The sequence below is a fragment of the Phalaenopsis equestris genome, unplaced genomic scaffold, assembly GCF_001263595.1.
Source record: "Phalaenopsis equestris unplaced genomic scaffold, ASM126359v1 Scaffold000002, whole genome shotgun sequence".
In the NCBI taxonomy this organism is placed as follows: domain Eukaryota; kingdom Viridiplantae; phylum Streptophyta; class Magnoliopsida; order Asparagales; family Orchidaceae; genus Phalaenopsis; species Phalaenopsis equestris.
This window is the reverse complement of record NW_018164444.1, coordinates 22,620,721-22,638,932: the sequence shown is the minus strand read 5'-3', so window position 1 is coordinate 22,638,932 and position 18,212 is coordinate 22,620,721. Positions and strand designations below refer to the sequence as shown.

Genomic DNA, 18,212 nt, shown 5'->3' with positions numbered 1-18,212 from the left:
CTCTTCATGAAATGAAAGAGAAGGCATGTGAGTGGAGGAGAGGATTAAGGGAAGAAGAATAACATAGAAAGGGAAGATAACAAGTCCAATATATTGTAAATTGATGATTAAGTGTGCAAAAACAGCAAAAAACTGCTCTGCCAAAATAGCATAAGATCAGAGTTGCACTTATGATAGGAAATCAAAATTAAAAAAAATTAAAAAAAATTTAAAAAAAAAAACTGAAAGCAAAACTAGAAATTATCGAGTATAGATTCTGAATCCTCAAACATCTGAATTCGATACCACAGAGTAGTTTGTTATAATTTCATAAAGCACAAAAAACTAGGAAGCCGAGATGCAGTAAATTTTCATTTAATTCTTCGCCGGTTCATTATTGAAGAAGACAGTAATGGCCAGTCTTGTTTGGTAGTAGGGTAAAGTCAAGGTGAATCTATAATAGTTTGCCAGCATGAAACGCACGCATTCACCTAACATCATAAAAGAGTCCTACTATATGTCCAACTACTAATGTAAGGCACCCCACTTACCTACCGGGTACCTGCCTTATAAGTTTAGTTTGAGTCTAGCTATCTCTCTATCTCTCCAGCTACCTATCTATATATAAAGTTTTAATCAAAATTATTAAAACTTTAATGGTACACATTAGCAACAAGCTAAGACTTTAGGCTGTTACCTCCAAAACCTCAGAAAGGAAACAAAGAATGATTTGGGATCAATGTATTAATGCAACTTGATATGAGCAGAATGCGTAGCAGAATATGATTTCCTCATCAAAAGCATAAACTATATTATATGATACTGGATGCGAGAGAATGCTAATAAATAAAATACATGTTAATAGAATTATCATTGGGAAACAGGGATGAGTCCAAAAGGTGGCAATCAATATTATAGAAGTTCATGCTGACAAATTATTATGGATTGGTTTACCTCTATGTCATCACCAACATTACTGCCACCGAGGGGTACCTCCCCCATACTTTGACCATTTTTACGCCACAATGATATCTTTTTATCTTCTCCAGCACTGGCAACAACAAGATCTGCAGGAGTAATAGTCATGGATTAATATTAACTATTTTAGAAAATTGCATCTTCAACAGTAACTTTATCTCAATTAGGGTTTGCTATATGAATTACTTATTTGTTGACCTCACAATTCTATTGATTAAGTCAATTGATTTGACGAGATCATTTTAATGACTACAAATACGTAATAACACTAAATAATTGAAAATACAATGATCTCAATGTAATTTTAAACATGTTCATCAAAACATAATCCAGGGACCAGATGAGACAACATGGAAGCCTTGGAGCTTGAGGAGCATACTTTTAAACATTTTAAGTCTTCTATTTTTGTCTCTAAGTTAATAGGTCTCACAAAGTCTCAATAACCTGGTTTTGTAAACAGTTCGAGTCCACACTTCTAGCCACTTCGCCGATTTCATACAATTCATTCGCAGGTCTCTGAATACTTTGTTTGTAACATAGCTATATTCACTTAAACAAATTTTACTTCTGTATATTTCTTGGGATATTGAGGGAGAGCTGCTAAGACTCCTTCTGTTCCCCTATCCTTTAGCTAAATATTACACCATCTTTTGAAGCTTAAGAACATCTAAAAAGCATTTGAGTCTATAATAAAATTGTGTCATGCGTCGTGGTTTGAGTTAACTCCAGTATCATTTGATATCAGAGTTAACCCAACCCTAGTCCCATCCTAGGGTTTCTAGCATACACCCCTAACCAATCCACTGCACCAATTTTTTTTCTTTCTTCCGTTTTTTTTTTTCTCTTCTTTCTTTGTTCCTTGCACCAATTTTTTTTCTTTCTTCCGTTTTTTTTTTTTTTTCTCTTCTTTCTTTGTTCCTCTTTTCCTTTCACAAATCCTACATCATCAAACATGCCGCCAAGAAGAAATATGTTTGAGCCTACCCGGGAAGAGATACGATGAGAACTCCGTCTCCTCCAACAAAGAATTGCAGAGAATGAAGAGATGACACGGGAAGATGTTACCTTCAACTGAAACCTGGAGAGTCGAAGGGGAGAGAGAGACGAGGATCCGAATCGCTTCTATAGAGATAATTTCAGCGATGAAGAAGATAGGTTGGGAAGTTTCGGAATCCAATATCAAATGAGGCCTAAAGAGGGATATCAGCACCCCTACCACAGGAAAACTTTCGGAGAAAAGATGTCATTTAGAGGGCACCAAGGCCACGGGATCAAAGTAGATTTGCCCGAGTTTGAGGGGGACATGAATTCGAATGAATTTATTAAATGGCTACAGGCAGTTAAGCGAATCTTCGAAAACAAAAAAAGGTGCCCAAAGAGAGACGGGTCAAATTAGATGCTATCAATTTGAAGAAAAGTGCCTCCCTGTGATGGGAGAACGTACAACGACAGAGGAGGCAAGAAGGTAGCGAAAAGATTACCAGATGGGAGAAAAAGAAGAAAACCATGTAGAAGAAATATATTCCCCCTCATTACCGCCAATACATGTTTTTGAAACTCCACAATCTGCAGCAGAGAGACCTTTCAGTGGAGGAGTTTACAGCTTAGTTCGACCACTTACAGTTGAAGTGCGGCCTGATAGAACCAGAGGAGAATGCAGTAGCCAAATATCTCGGGAGCTTGAAGCCTAGTATTAGCAATGTGGTGCAGGTGCAGCCATACTGGAAGTTGGGGGTGTCATGCTGGAGCCCGGTCCGACCGCTCCCGCTTCCGCTCCCCCTATCGCAAACCATTCCCGCGAAGTTCTAGCTCCTGTCTCCCGCTCGATCGTGAACAGTCTGTTGCTTCATGAAGAGTCGCGTCTCCCGCTCTTTCGCGACAGTTCTCCCTTCCTGTTCGCGATAAAAGGCATCGCACGGCTCCTTCAATTTTGAAGTCACGATTTTCGTGTTCTTCTTCGGACTTCCTAAGGACAGAGAAAGAAAAGTGCAAGCAGTAGTTCATTCCACCAGAAGGAAGAAGAAGATTATTCTCCCTTGGCTTCTTCTTGGTAACTCGTGACAGAAAAGAAATTGAGTTTATTTTTCTTGTAAGTTTATCTTCTTCGGTGTATCTCGGTGTAAAGAGAGAAGAAAAGAGAGCAACGAAGTGAAAGACTATCTCTTGTAAATCGAGACGATCGACTGGTGTAAATTCCTCAAGTAGTAAAATCTTTTGCAACTTCGTGGACGTAGGCAATTTGTCGAACCACGTAAATCTGTGTGTTCCTCTGTATTACTGTTTTCTGGTGTGAATTTTCTCGTTCTATTTTTCGCTTTCATCTAAGATCGTTCTTCTATTTTATTTTTATGTATCACAATAGGGGGAAGTTCATGCACTAGCATTGAAAGTGCAAAGGCAGCAGAAGCAGAGCCGACAACCAACACCCCCAAGGCAGCCACCCACAGTTGGAGACATCAGCAGGAGCATGCCACGGAGAGTTGAGAAAATTATTTCGGAAATGAATAAACCCACCCGCGGTGAGAAGAAGCCGACTATAGTGCCCTCCAGAAAATGCTTCAAATGATACGGATTTGAGCACATAGCCTCCAGCTGCCTGACGAGCAGAGTTTTAACTTTTACCGAGCAGAGCGCCATGGAAGAGGTTAGCGGGGAGCAAGAAGCTGAGGAACAGGACGAGAAGCATCAGCTTCCACTAAATGAGGGAGAAACACTTGTGATTCGATGGATTTTGCGGGTCGAGGACACAAGGGATCTGCAGTGGCTTCGTCACAACATTTTCTACACCCGCTGCACAGTGAACGGAAAGGTATGCAGCCTTATCATCGACAGCAATAGCAGTAAGAATGTGGCATCGACCTAGATGGCAGAGAAATTGAGACTCGCGACTTAGAGGCATTCTCAATCATATTCACTAACGCGGTTGGAGATGAAAAATAGTCAGCATCGACCGGCTAAGCCTAATAGAGTTTTCAATAAGGAGTCAACTGCAGGACTAGTTATAGTGTGATGCGGTCCCCATGAACGTTTGCCACCTTCTGCTAGGAAGACTGTGGCAATTTGACCGAAAAACCCGACACGGTGGATTCAGAAACGTGTATTATTTCACCAAGGACGACAAACGTCTCATTTTACTTCCCTCAATAGCACCCAAGGAGATGGAGCCTTTACCAGCAGAGTAGCGGGACCAGTTTTAGTGACAATCAATTCTCTACCACCATGCCACCACCATGCAAGAGATTTCAGTCCCAGGAGATTGGATCGAGATGGAGGTGCACTTGCAAGTGCCTTGGAAGGTTGTATAGTCGACAATGGGATCCAGGTGCTGCCATAATTAAATATAAGGGACCAGAAGCTTCGGCAGGTGAGGTCAAAGGACCCCCAACCCCGGGAGACTGAGGCAAAACTCAGGAGAGAACCAGCAGGTCCTCAAGAAACTGCCCCCCCCTCCTTCCTCTTCCCCCCTTCCCCTTTCCCTCCTTTCCTTTTTTCTCCTTTCCTTTTGTCTTCCTTTCCTTCTTTTCTCATTTTCCTTCCTAACACTTTCCTATTTTAAAACATTTCCTAAAACTGAAATCTAATTTTTATTCTCCTTCCTAATTTAAAATCATTCCCTAAAACTGAAATCTGATTTTTCTTCTTCTTCCTAATTTTAAATCACTTCCTAAAATAGAAATCTGATTTTTATTTTTCTTCCTTATTTTAAAATTATTTCCTAAAATCTAAAATCTGATTTTATTCTCCTTCTTATTTTAGTGTCTCCTAATTGGGTCAAAACTCTTTATAAATAGAATTTGATGTGTCCGGAGTGAGGAGTCTTGTTCTTTGATATCTAAATTCAGGTTTAACCTTGGTTTTTTCCCTTCGAGGCCTATATTCGGCGTCGAAATAGTGCTCCGGTTGTCCTTCGTTCAAGGTGGTGATCGTCTGTATCTCGACTCCGCCGAGGCATTTATCTTACCATACTTTCATTCCCCTGCTGTCATTTTGCAATCCAGCCTCTAACGATGTTCCTGCACCACTCCAGCTGCAGTTCAACGTCTTTACTATCATCGACCTGTTGCCCTACTTGTTCCACAACAGCCCCACCTCTCTGGTCTTCACCGCAGCCGTCAATCCAGCCTCTGACAATATTCCTGCACCTTTCCAACTACAGTTTGATATCGTTACTATAGCCAACCTGCTATCCTACTTATTCCACAGCAACCCCACCTCTCCGACCTTTGCCAAAGCGGCCTGTCCAGCCTCTGAAGACGTTCCTGCACCTCTCCAGTTGTGGTTCAACGTCATTGCTATCGCCACCCTACTGTCCTATTTCTTCCACAGCAGCCCTACCTCTTCGGCCTTCACCGTAGTCGTCAATCCAACCTCCGATGACGCTCCTGCATCTCTCCAGCTATGGTTCGGCGTCGTTACTATCACCAATCTGTTGTTCTACTTCTTCCACAGCAACCCCATCTCTCCAACCTTCACTGCAGCCGCCAATCCAGCCTCCCCTCGACGGACTCCCTCATCCTCAAGCGGCAGTATCTTCTTTGTTGAGTCATTAGTTGTAATCTTTTATTTTGTGTTTTTGCTTTGTGTGTTGTCTTTCATTATTTCGAGCCTTCATTGTAATATTGTTTTAAGTCATTAATAAAATTGTGTCGTGCATCGTGGTTTGGGTTAACTCCGGTATCAATTATTTTCCTAGAAAATAAGAGTGATACATTCAAAGGGCTTTTATATATTTGTTGGAAATATTCAATACAATCAAGAATATTTAATTTCCATAATACAAATTTATCATGAAGGTAAATCTGACAAAAGGCCATTAGACAAAGGGCTTTTATATATTTGTTGGAAATATTCAATACGATCAAGAATATTTAATTTCCATAATACAAATCTATCATGAAGGTAAATCTGACAAAAGGCCATTAGAGAAATTTTGTGATAAGGCATCAGGCATAATTTCTCTAACACTAAACCTCCTTGGCATAAAAGATCAAAAATGGAACATTAGAAAAGAAAACAAAAACACTAAAGTAACTGCAATTTATAAAAGAATGTTTGGGGAAAAAATGTAAAGAATGCATGTCACTGTTAATAAAGAAAATTTGGGGATTATTTTAATAAATAATTTTTATGCGTTATTAAGAGTTAATAAAGTCAAAGATCATTCATTTTAGTTGTAGATGTTAGAAATTAAATAGCAGTAATGACTATTTAAAAAAAAATAAGATAAAAAATCAAATGATAATTTTTTCTTGATTATTCGCCCTCTAACAAGGCCTACAAAATATTTGATAAGATAACAATGATTGCAGCAACATTGGTATATATTTATTTTGATCAAATAAAAATATGGATATATTAAAAAAGATGTCAAAAGTTATAATTTTAATAGGATTAAAACGATCGAGATTGAAATTAAAATGATTAATAGAAATTCACTCAAAATTGTCTTAAAAAAGAAAATATGCAAAAACTCATTCTAAAGATTTGAAACTAAATGATCCAACTTAAAGTATTAGGAAAACGAGTTATATTAGGGATGAGGTAGATAACCCAACATTCATTTCAAAGCCAGAATCCAGTGACATTGGCATTTATGCAAAATATTCTATAAATGAATTATATGCAGAATCCAGTGACATTGGCACTTATTGGCATTGGCATTTAATAAGAATGATGTTTAAAAATTAATCCATAGATCCAATAATCGCAGTATAATTGGAGCAAATAGTCTATAGAAATAAATTACATGACTCAGGTATATTATTCAAAACAAAGTTATGTTGATTGTCAAAGTGATAGTTAGGCGGAAGACAAAGACTTTAAGAAATTCTTTATACCAATAGCAAGATTATAAGCAAGTATGTTGTTCCATCAATTTACTTGCTAAAAGGAGAACATATTATTTAGTATAAATAATGACTCTTTGAGTCGTGGTTATGTATATATATTGAGTAAAAAAAAATTACGAAAAGCATGCACAAGTCCTTTATGAAACATAAGGCAAAGCAGCAGCAGAAAGAAACTTTCATCTATAAAACTAAACATGGAAATGGATTACTTGAGAAGTTTGATAAAGGAGATTTAAATAAACAAAGACCAAGATGAGCTCCTCTAGCAATTGACTTTGATAAGAATAGTAAACCTTTAGAAGATAAGTTGCATGAAGGATTAATTGGCTCAATTTTATATATTATTGGTAGTAGGTTTGATATCATATTTGGCTTATATGTTTAATCTTGCTTTCATGTCAATTCCAAGTACTCCCATTTTAAGGTAACTAAATGTATTTTTCATTATAGTTAAGCAATCAATTTGCCTTTTTTTCTTAAAAAAAATAATTCAAGCACTTGCAAGCTTTTGAATTGCCAAAAGATGAGTGCATCTTTGCAAGCAATTGTGTTATATGGGTGCTTGGTTTAAGGAAATGAATAAAAAATTAGGCAGGTAAGATAAAATATGTTCCAGCTAGATAACAGAAGTGATATTAGCTTAAACAAGAACTCAAACTAATATTCATGAACTAGCACATCGTGGTTATGCATCACTTTATTAAAGATCATGTCACCCAAGATAATTCTAAAACTGAATGAATTGGCATGAAATGCTAATTCATAGTCTCCTTCTAAAAATTTTTAGTTGAGGATAGATTTTGAGACTTTAAGAGACAATTAGGATTTTTATATCCACGCTTATGATTCATTTCAAGAATGCTTACAATAAATTTTCTTTACGAAAGACTGGTCTCACTTTGGCCTTTGCTTAAATTGCTTACATTTCTTACATTACCCAAAGGGGAAGAAAAGCATATGTTGGGTTAGAACTGCTTGACTTCCTAAACTACTTATAGTCATATTACCTTTATACTAACCCTTTTGCTTCTTAAACCATCAACATTTGTTTTGTTTGTATGTTTTTTTTAAAGCATCTTTTACCCTATATTACACATGTCCAACCCACTTAACTTTACTTTTCACTAACCTTTAATAACCCTTACTTGCACGGCATCTCCGATACAATAATTTCTCAATCTCCCTTAGTTTTACCCCATTTCCAACATAAAATTTATCAATTTTATCGTACTCGACTATTGGTTTCCCTAATTAAACAAAAATCATATTCATATAGTAGGACTAATGTAGTTTTATAAATTTTAAGTTTTAAGTTTTCATTATATTGTATTCATGCTAGGCCTAATCAAAAACAAATCAAATAAAATCCATCAAAGCTTAAGCTTTATTGTCTAGGGTCAAAACAGCCTAAGAAAGATAAAATAGACTGCAGGAATATTTTTTTGTTATTTAAATATTTAAAATAATAAATAGATTTATTTAATGAACATCTTTGCATTCATCATAGTCACTATCCTTATCTTAACTATTTGAAGCTCCCTTGAAAAAATCATTATTGCACAGGTTTACAAAAGATTTTAACCTTAAACAAGTTATATTCGATTTATCCTTGCACTACCCTATAGGTTATTAACCCTTCTACATTTTTTTTGCCTGCATGTCTTTTCAATGAGTCTTTTACCCTATATTGCTCATGCACAAACAACATAAATCTAATTTTCATTGCATTATATGCAATAGCCATGACTTGCATGGAATCACTACTATAATAATCTCTTTATCTATCTCTCTTGTTTCAACCACATTCCATCTTAATATTTAGAAGTTTTGTTGTATTCAACTTGGATCACAATTTTCTTCATCAAACAAAACTCATAGCACATAGTAGACCTGAATTTAGTTTATGAAATCTAACCTTAAGTTTCATGATATAAGAAGAAAATTGCATCTCATTTATTTATTGTAATATAACAAACATATACAAACCTGCAAAAAGAAGAAAATTGCATCTCATTTATTTATTGTAATACAACAAACATATACATACAAACCTGCAATGCCACCATATCGCTTGATCTTCTACTAACTAAATGATAATTATCAGTTTCATACCCACTCAAATTATAGACAATAGATTTGATGTTTATGCTACTAACACGAAACCCCTTATCTTCTAAATATTTCTTCTATTATTCTACTTTCTATTAATTTTGGATGAGGTCTCGCCTATCAACTTTGTGTCGTCAACAAGGAAATGCATCAAGGAATCCTAATTTAAATATTGATTACCATCTCCATGAACAATAAACAAAAATGCAGTCTTCATGTTGATCCTTAACGCATCCCTACTGTGAATGAGAAACCATAGTAAGTCAACAAACTCTAATGCAGGTCAACGCTCCAAAAAATGAAACTAATGATGGCAATATCCATTCAGGTAAAACAGGTGCTATAACAAATTGCCTATGCAGAAAGAATTAATATTACCAAAAATTACTTCCCTTTCCGGATATGGCCCTGATGGAGTTTGCCACGGATGTAATCAAATTGACGATAATAATGGCAGACAACCCACAAAGTAACAATTCTAGAAAATAAATAAATACCTAAACGTCAGAAAGAATAATTACTTGTGTGATTCCATTTAACGGAGTTCACTTGAGATCCGGGCGAAGGAGTATAGCTCAGAGTACATGGATCACCAGATTTAACGCTGACATCAAAGAGCTTTACAGTGTCCCCTCCACATGTAGCAAGCAAAGATGCCGATGAATCCAGTAAGCTCATCCTCAAAGTAATATCAAGCTCCTGTCATCCGCCGGCCTTAAAGTTCGTCGAATCGAATCCCAAACCCAATGCTCCACAAATTTACTAAAGAAAACAATCTGTAGAGGAGAATCGAAAAAAAAAAAAAAAACCCTAGATTAGAATTGAGATCTCAACAGATTGAAAAAACTCATAGAGGAAAGTGGGAAATCGACGTTACCGACGAATTGGCCTTCGAATCGAACCTCGGAGGGAGAAGTGTACAAAGGATGTGATCTGTAATTTCTTCTTCTTGTATCATAAATTGTTTTTTTTTTAAATGTTCAGGAACAATGGTTAATATGTTGTTCCGACGGTAAGTTTAATTTATCATGCATCTCCAAATGGCCAGTTAGCTGTCGGAGCTGCTGTTGATATTGGCGAATGAGGGAGTTATAATATTCCGGCGGGATATGGGCTGCTGAATCGTTGTTGAAATTTGAAGTCACGACTCATTTAAATTTCTTCACATTATTTACAGATTTAAAAATTTTGAATTAATATTCCTGATTAATATTCTTGAACTAGTTCAGAATTGGATCGTGTTCGGCTCCTTCTAAATTGGCAAGAATTTAAAATTGTTCGTGAATAGTGTATTTGTATTCAACTCTATTTATATATTTTTGTTCGTGTTCAACTCAAAATTGACTCGTTAAAATTAATTAGAAAAAATAAATGTAAAGTATGATATTCGAGCATGCGCGAATTTGGTAAAATAGAAGGCGCACAACCACGTTATCACACAAGCTATTATAATTTGAACTTGAATATAAATATACAAAATATATTATTATATAAATAATATATATAATATATTATATTATTATATATGATATATATAATTTAATTATTTCGAGCTAAAACGTGTAAATATACAAATTATATTATTATATAAATAATATATATAATATATTATTATTATTATATATGATATATATAATTTAATTATTTCGAGCTAAAACGAGTCTAACACAATCTAATAAATGGTTGTTCGTGCTTGACTCATTTTTTTATTCTAGATTCTTTCGCGTTTGACTCGTTTACTTACTGAACGTTTCGAACACAAGTTACTTAACGATTCTAACACAAGTTGATTGCGATAAAAAGCTTGTTTGACATCCCTATTTTCACAGGTGCATGGAGTCACAAGATTTGGCCATAATAAAAAGCTTCAACCACACTTCATTGGCCTTTTTTGAGGTGATCAAGAGAGTCGAAGGAGTTTCATACTATTGGGCTATTTCTCTAGTGCTTGCAGGTGTGGACAACATTTTAATGTCTCTCTATTTTGATGTTGTGTTTGGAGACTCTCAAATTATTTGGCACGCGTTGTTGTTGGTGATTCGAAAAAAATTGAGTTATTAAGATGTATTGAAGTGTTTATTGGAACTTAAAATTCGACATCTGATCTATCCTTTTTATCAACATCTTTTGGAAGAAGTAGTCAGAGCGAGAAACGAAATGAGAGTTTGAAGAATAGAATATCCTGAAGTAATCACAGCTATTCCAAAAAGAAGATATGAATTTAGGTATCAAACTATCTCAAAGGGATAGTATGTAAGATCTAAGTCTTTATGTTTCCTACCGAGTCTGACACCCACCTTCCTCTTTTATTCACGTGAATCAAGTGATCATGCAGATTTTCATGGCGTGTTTATTGGAACTTAAAATTCGACATCTGATCTAACCTTTTTATCAGCGTCTTTTGGAAGAAGTAGTCAGAGCGAGGAGCAAAATGAGAGTTTGAAGAATAGAAGATCCTGAAGTACTCACAGCTATTCCAAAAAGAAGATATGAATTTAGGGATTAAACTATCACAAAGGAATAGTATGTAAGATTTAAGTCTTTATCTTTCCTATCGAGCCTAACACCCACCTTCCTCTTTTATTTACGTGAATCAAGTGATCGTGCAGATTTTCATGGCCTCCATAAACAACATCGAAATAGAGAGACTAAGTCTTTATCTTTCCTACCGCCTTCCTTACTTGGAACCTCTAGTGATCTCCCATGAGGTTTTTGATCCTTTCATTTTCTTCCCGTGTGCTTCGGTTGCCACTTTTATGAACTTCTTGATCCATCGTGTTGGTCGTCTCGCTCATCCTACGAAAGTCGATCCCTTGTAGCTTTCTCTCTCCCTCTTCTTCATTCTCCTTGACATAGCCAACCACAAAGAATAAAAACTCTCTTTTCCTCTTTACTCCTCGATCTAACGGTCGTCGCAAGCCCCTCCGCCACTTTATGCTTTAATTCCATTGAACCTAATGGCCAACGCTAGTTCGACGTTTTAGTGCTTGGATTTTTGTTTTTGTCAGCTCGAGTTAAGTATGTGTTATTTACTGTTGGGTAAGCATACATATTGTTGTCATGGACATTAATCCTTATATTTGTACTATATTTCTGAATTTGTTTTTAGATTTGTCAGTCCTACGCTTGCAACTTAATTTATATATTTTTTTTACTTTTCACTTGTGATATGTTTCATTTATTGCTTGTAATGACAAAATTACTTGTCTTATTTTATTGATGCACAACTCACTACGTATTTCCTTATAGTTTTAATATTCTATTTTCTCACACTTTACATTTATGAATTGCACTCAAATTTGGCATATCACTAGCTTTTGTAAGGTAGGATGCCACATATATATTTACTTATGCAAAAATTATGATTATGTATGCTTGATGGCGGTGGATTTTGAATATTGGCTAGTCAGGCCAACAGGCATACAAAATAATGACCATTTAGTCATGCACTCGTGAGACTTGACTGGATTTCAATTAATTGTCTGTTTTAGTAAAATAAATGAGTGTATTCATATCAATGTTTACAACACTCTTGTTGTCTTATGGTATTATATATGCACATAGTAATTGTCTATTTTATTGTTCATATTACATGCCTTAATTCCTTTTAATTCGTGCTTTAATGAATATTAGTTATTTACTGAGTTTGATTTATCAAACTCACACATTGAACCATAGATATTTTTATATAGTAGGTTTTATTCAACCACTCGCAGAGCCGCTTTCATAGGAACAATCTTTCTAGTTCTAGACTTTCTTTTGCGTAATTTCAATTTTGCATTAATTGTTATGTTTTCTATCTTTTTTGTTTTATGTAGTTATTTCCTATTGTCATTTCAGTTTTGACTTTAGTTAGTTTAGTTTGTTGTTTTAGTACCGATTGGACTCTTATTTATGGAATTAATTTTATCTTTCTTTTTTTTCTTTATATTATTACTTGCACACCGTTAATTTTTTTAGAATATAAAATATGTCTAATTTATGTCATTACGTCTTGTATTGTAGGGTTGTGTTGTCTTCTGGACATGAGGTGAGACATTAAAACGAAAAGTATAGTATCATCCCATGTAGACTATGTGTGGAGTATAAAAATTAGTTTTGTTCATTGTAGGATAAACTATCATAATGAGCTATAATGAAAAAAACATCTAAGGCCACGATTAATAAAAAAAAAAAATTCAAATGAAAGATAGCAAATTAGTTGGAGGTATTCACAACGGTTAAAAACTATGAATTAGGTTTCACTCGTGACATTGAGTTGGATGGTTTTGACTCGTAAAATAATCTTTACTTTTAAGTAATGAAGTAGGATTGAGGTGGTGATTACCCCACTCTTACGAGCCTATGGTTTCAAATTTCTCACACAACATATTTACCTCTTGGAGATAAATTTAATGCAAGAAAATTCTTTTCATGCTCTTCGAATCTTAATAAATACTACATATTTTCATCATTGTTGTCTTTAACATACAATCCATTGCCACGATATTTTGTTCGTGATGCATTAATCTTCCACCTCTCAGCTTTAAATAAACCTAATTTAATAATTGATTACCCATCACTAATAAAATTTTGATCTCAAACACTGAGCAAAATATACAATATATATATGATTGTTGTCTCTATATTTCAGATCTCAAACACTGAGCAAAATATACAATATATATATATATGATTGTTGTCTCTATATTTCAGATAGTTGATAACTCACATTCCTTTTGTTTGCCCATTTGAACTACAATACATTTAAAACATTTAGAAATGATAATTAACTATAAAAAAATAAGAACTAAATCAAAATTCGGTGAAAATCAGAAGATTCAAAGTAGAGCTCAACAAGAATTCAGTAATTAAAGAAGCTTTATCATAAATCACCGATGTATAGTGGCAGGTGATTGGTTGAGCTTTTTTTTCATCATTGCTCAACATAACATTTAAAAAATGAAATGCTTCACACTCGCACAATCCAAAAAACAGGTCAATGCAACGCCCATGTGCAAGAAACCTACAAAATTTGAGAGTCACGCCACAATATATCAACACCATGTAAACAGTTACAAACAAAGCGACATTATAATGACACGTCAAAAAAATATATTAACTAATCCCCAAAATTGTGCACATAAATGCTAGATCAGTTATTGTATTCTTATTTCCTCTTATTCAAACTTGGAAAAAAATTTATGAAGAGAATTTAGGAGTGGTGATTGTTCCTTTGAAAACATATTAATGAGAATTTAGTTTTTTGTTGTTGCAGATGCTCAATTTTCATGTTAAAAACATTAATTGCATTTCTCTTTCCTCTTTTTTTTCAAATTGAAAACTATTTCATTTATAGGATTTAGTAGCGTGGCTCTTTTGAATATTTTTCTAGAAAAAAATATTTTGGATTGATGCAAATATCTCAATTGAGATGTTAGATCAATGACGATGGCCCAAACATATCCTCAAAACTCAATGAGATCCATAAATCAAAGAAGACTTCATCGTTTATTACTAAGTTTATTATATATGTTACAAAATAGGGCACTATTTATTTCAAGTGGTGATAAGTTGAACACTTTGATTTTGTTTTCTATCATTATTATACTATACATTACAAATAGGAAACATATCACAAGCCAAAAAATTAGAAAGTGACATCCTAACATGCATTTTTAGTGATCTAACATCCAAACAATTTGATATTTGCATATGCTAAACACACTTTCTCCTTGATTTAACAATCAAACAAAGATATTTGTATTGTTCCTAAACTATGAGATATTCACATTAGCATAAAATCAATTCCTCATAGATATATTTTTAAATGAGCCGACACTGGTCATAAATTTTCTCCATACAAACCTTTTAAAACTTAAACAAGAGTCAAATATCATTGTTGATTTAACATAAAAACTGAATTTTTTGCAATAGCAGAAAACCAAATGTTCATGCATTTATTTTTAAAATAACTACCACTGCTCCTAAATTCTCTCCAAACAATATTTTCAAAGTTCGAAGGAGAGAAAACTGAACTGCAAACAATGTTCTAACATAAAAACAAAAACATTTGATATTGAAAAAAATCAAATTCTCATCAATATATTTAAAAAAAATGAAGCATTGCTCCTAAATTCCCTCTATTTAACCCTTCCAAAGTTTTAAGAAAGTCAATGAAAATACTATCATTGATATAACATAATAATTGAGACATTAGCAGTAGCAGAAAACTAACTTTTCATGTTTTTATCTTCAATATATTTGTCACTGCTCCTAAATTTTGTCCAAACAATTATTTCAAAGTTTGAATAAGATGAAAGGGAAATGCAGTCACAGTTTTAACATGATAATTGAGACATTTCCAATAGAAAAAAACAAATTTCTCATTGTTATATTTTTAAATGAACAAGCATTGCCTCTAAACCCTCTAAACAATCCTTTAAAAAATTAAAGAAGATGAAAGAGAAGTACCATTGTTGATTTAACATAAAATCGAGATATTTGCATTAGAGAAAAACCAATTTCTCATGTATATATTTTCAAAATAACTAGTACTTAGGGTTGTAATCGAGTCAAGCCAAGCCGAGTATATCATAGTTTGAACCTAGCTTGATATAATTATAAGTTTTTCATGTTTGGCTTGAGCTTGTGTCGAGTTTTCACATGTTGTTCAAGCTTGGCTTGCTTAAATTTTTCAATATTTGAACTTGATTTGTATTTGATTAGTTTATGGAAAGCGAACGATTATTTAAAAGGGTTAATAAACAAGTTAAAAATTCAAATGAGGATCTAGATTTTCATAGAAAAAATATAAATTTTAAAATCTAAACAAATCAATAATTTAATAAATTATATAAATTGTATATGATATAAGCAAACAAACTAACTCTCACGTCATTTAGTTTTTATAATATAGAAAAAACATATTGAAACAATAGAAAAAATAACTAATATTACGAAGTTACTCATAATGTGAAATTATTCATCAATTGTTGAAATAATTGAGGGATGAACAAAAGCGATATTTACTTTTAGAATTCAATAAGTTAATTTTCAAACAATTAATAATTAATAATTAATAATTAAATAAATATATAATTAAGAATTAATCTAAAAATGTTATTGATATAATAATATATTACAATTAAATATATGACTAAATATATTATAATAAATCAATTTTAATTTAAATAATATAACAAGTTATTTGTTGAAAAACAAATGAGTTTGTTCGTGAACATAAATGAACGTGCTCAATCATGTTCATGTTTAATTCATTCAAGATTCTAGTTATAAGAAATTATTCTCGCTTATTTATTTACTATTTGAATGAATATGATTGAGTCGAGTTCGAGTTGTTCATCAAGTGCATTGGTTCATTTACAACTCTGCCATAATTTCTCTTGAATTCTATTTAGACAATTCTTTCAAAGTTTTAAGAAGATGAATGAGAAATGTAATCATTGTTCTAACATGAAAACATAGACAATTGTGCTATAAAAAATCAAATTCTCATTGATTTATTTTCAAAAAAACAAGCATTCCCCTAACCTCTCCTTACAATTTTTTCGAAGTTTGAAGAAGATGAAAGTGAAATATCATCAATGATATAAGATAAGAATTGAGACATTTATAATAGTAGAAAACCAAATTTTAATGTATATATTTTCAAAATAACTAGCACTGCTAAATTTTCTCTAACTAATCATTTCAAAATTTAAAGAAGATGAAAGGGAAATGCAATCACTATCATAACATGAAAAGTTGGACATTTGCAATAGTAGAAAACCAAATTCTCATGAATATATTTTCAAAAAGAACAAGTAATACTCATAAATTCTCTCAATACAATCTTTTTCTAAGTTTAAAGAAGATGAAAGATAAATGCAATCATTGATCTAAAAACTGAGATATTTGCAATATTAAAAAATTAAATTATTATTGATGTGTTTCTAAAATAACTAGCATTGCTCTTAAATTCTCCCAGCAAAATCTTGTACAAGCCTAAAGAGAATGAAAGAGAAATGCAACGAGTAATCTAACATAAAAACTGAGACATTTGAAATAGAAAAAATCAAATTCTCATGAATATATTCTCAAAATAACAAGTAATGCTCCTAAATTCCCTCTAAACAATCATTTCAAATATTGAAAAAGAGGAAAAATAAATGCAATCACTGGTTTAACATGAAAAGTAAGATATTCACAATACCGGAAAAGAAATTATCATTGATATATTTTGTAAAGAACAATAATTGCTCCAAAATTCCATTTATACATTCTTTTCTAAGTTTAAGGAAGACCGAAAAGAAATACAACTACAAATCTAATATGAAAACTGAGATATTTACAATATCAGAAAACTAAATTCTCGTGAATGCTTTCTCAAAATAAGCAACACCGCTCGTAAATATCAGAAACCACCAAATCAACAAATACACCAATACACTGAAATATCTCAAACAACCAAATAGTAAAACAAGAAACGCATGACAAAAAATATAACAAAGTAACAAAATACCATAAAAAAAAACCATAACAAAAGTGTGAGATGGGGAGTCATTATACATACAGAGAAGAGAGGCGACGACAGTTGAACAAGATGATTGAGATTTGCTCTAAAACCATACCGACAGAGAAAGAGATGAGAGGGGGAATATAAGGTGAAGCGAAGGGAATATCGGGGTATAACGACATTTTCATTGGGGCAGCGAAAGTATTTTGTAACCAAAATAGAGAATCCAACATGAAACAGATCGGCTCCCGTGCATTCCCTCTTTCTCTGTTATGTGGACCACTAACACTAAAAAAGAAGGCAAAAACCAAATGTCAACCCTAAATCAAAACGTAAATTGAAAATGAAAAACTACAAAAATATAACCCCTAACAGACCCTTAATATTGATTGAATGTGCTTGATGACTATAACTCGTTTAATTTTTTTTTCTAAGAGCGTTAAATATAAATAAGTTTTAATGGGCACCGTTTGCCATTTTTTTGCTCTTGGCGGGCAGAAAACCAGAACTCTCTCTCGTCTCCAGCCCTAGTAGCCACAGGTTGTCGCCGCTTCGGAAAAATATTAGATAAGTACTACGCACATAAAGTAACGTGCATAGCCAATGAAATCACGCTACGATACTCCACACTACAACACTACAAAAAAAATGGCACCGAGAAATATTCCACGAAAAATATTAGATAAGTACTACGCACATAAAGTAATGTGTGTAGCCAATGAAATCACGCTACGATACCCCACACTACAGAAAAAAAATACCACCGAGAAATATTCCACAGTGTTATTCGTGATGTGTTA

The 18,212-nt window shown here is 33.4% G+C and overlaps 1 long non-coding RNA gene across 1 annotated transcript; it reads right to left on the bottom strand.

Annotated features, from left to right (window-relative positions):
- Positions 1-938: 938 nt before the first annotated feature.
- On the bottom strand, positions 939-10,008 carry LOC110039387. The gene is made up of 3 exons (XR_002295514.1): positions 9,793-10,008; positions 9,437-9,691; positions 939-1,046 (listed from the first exon to the last, which is right to left on the bottom strand). It is a non-coding gene; the product is annotated as an uncharacterized LOC110039387 (long non-coding RNA).
- Between the last annotated feature and the right edge of the window lie 8,204 nt (positions 10,009-18,212).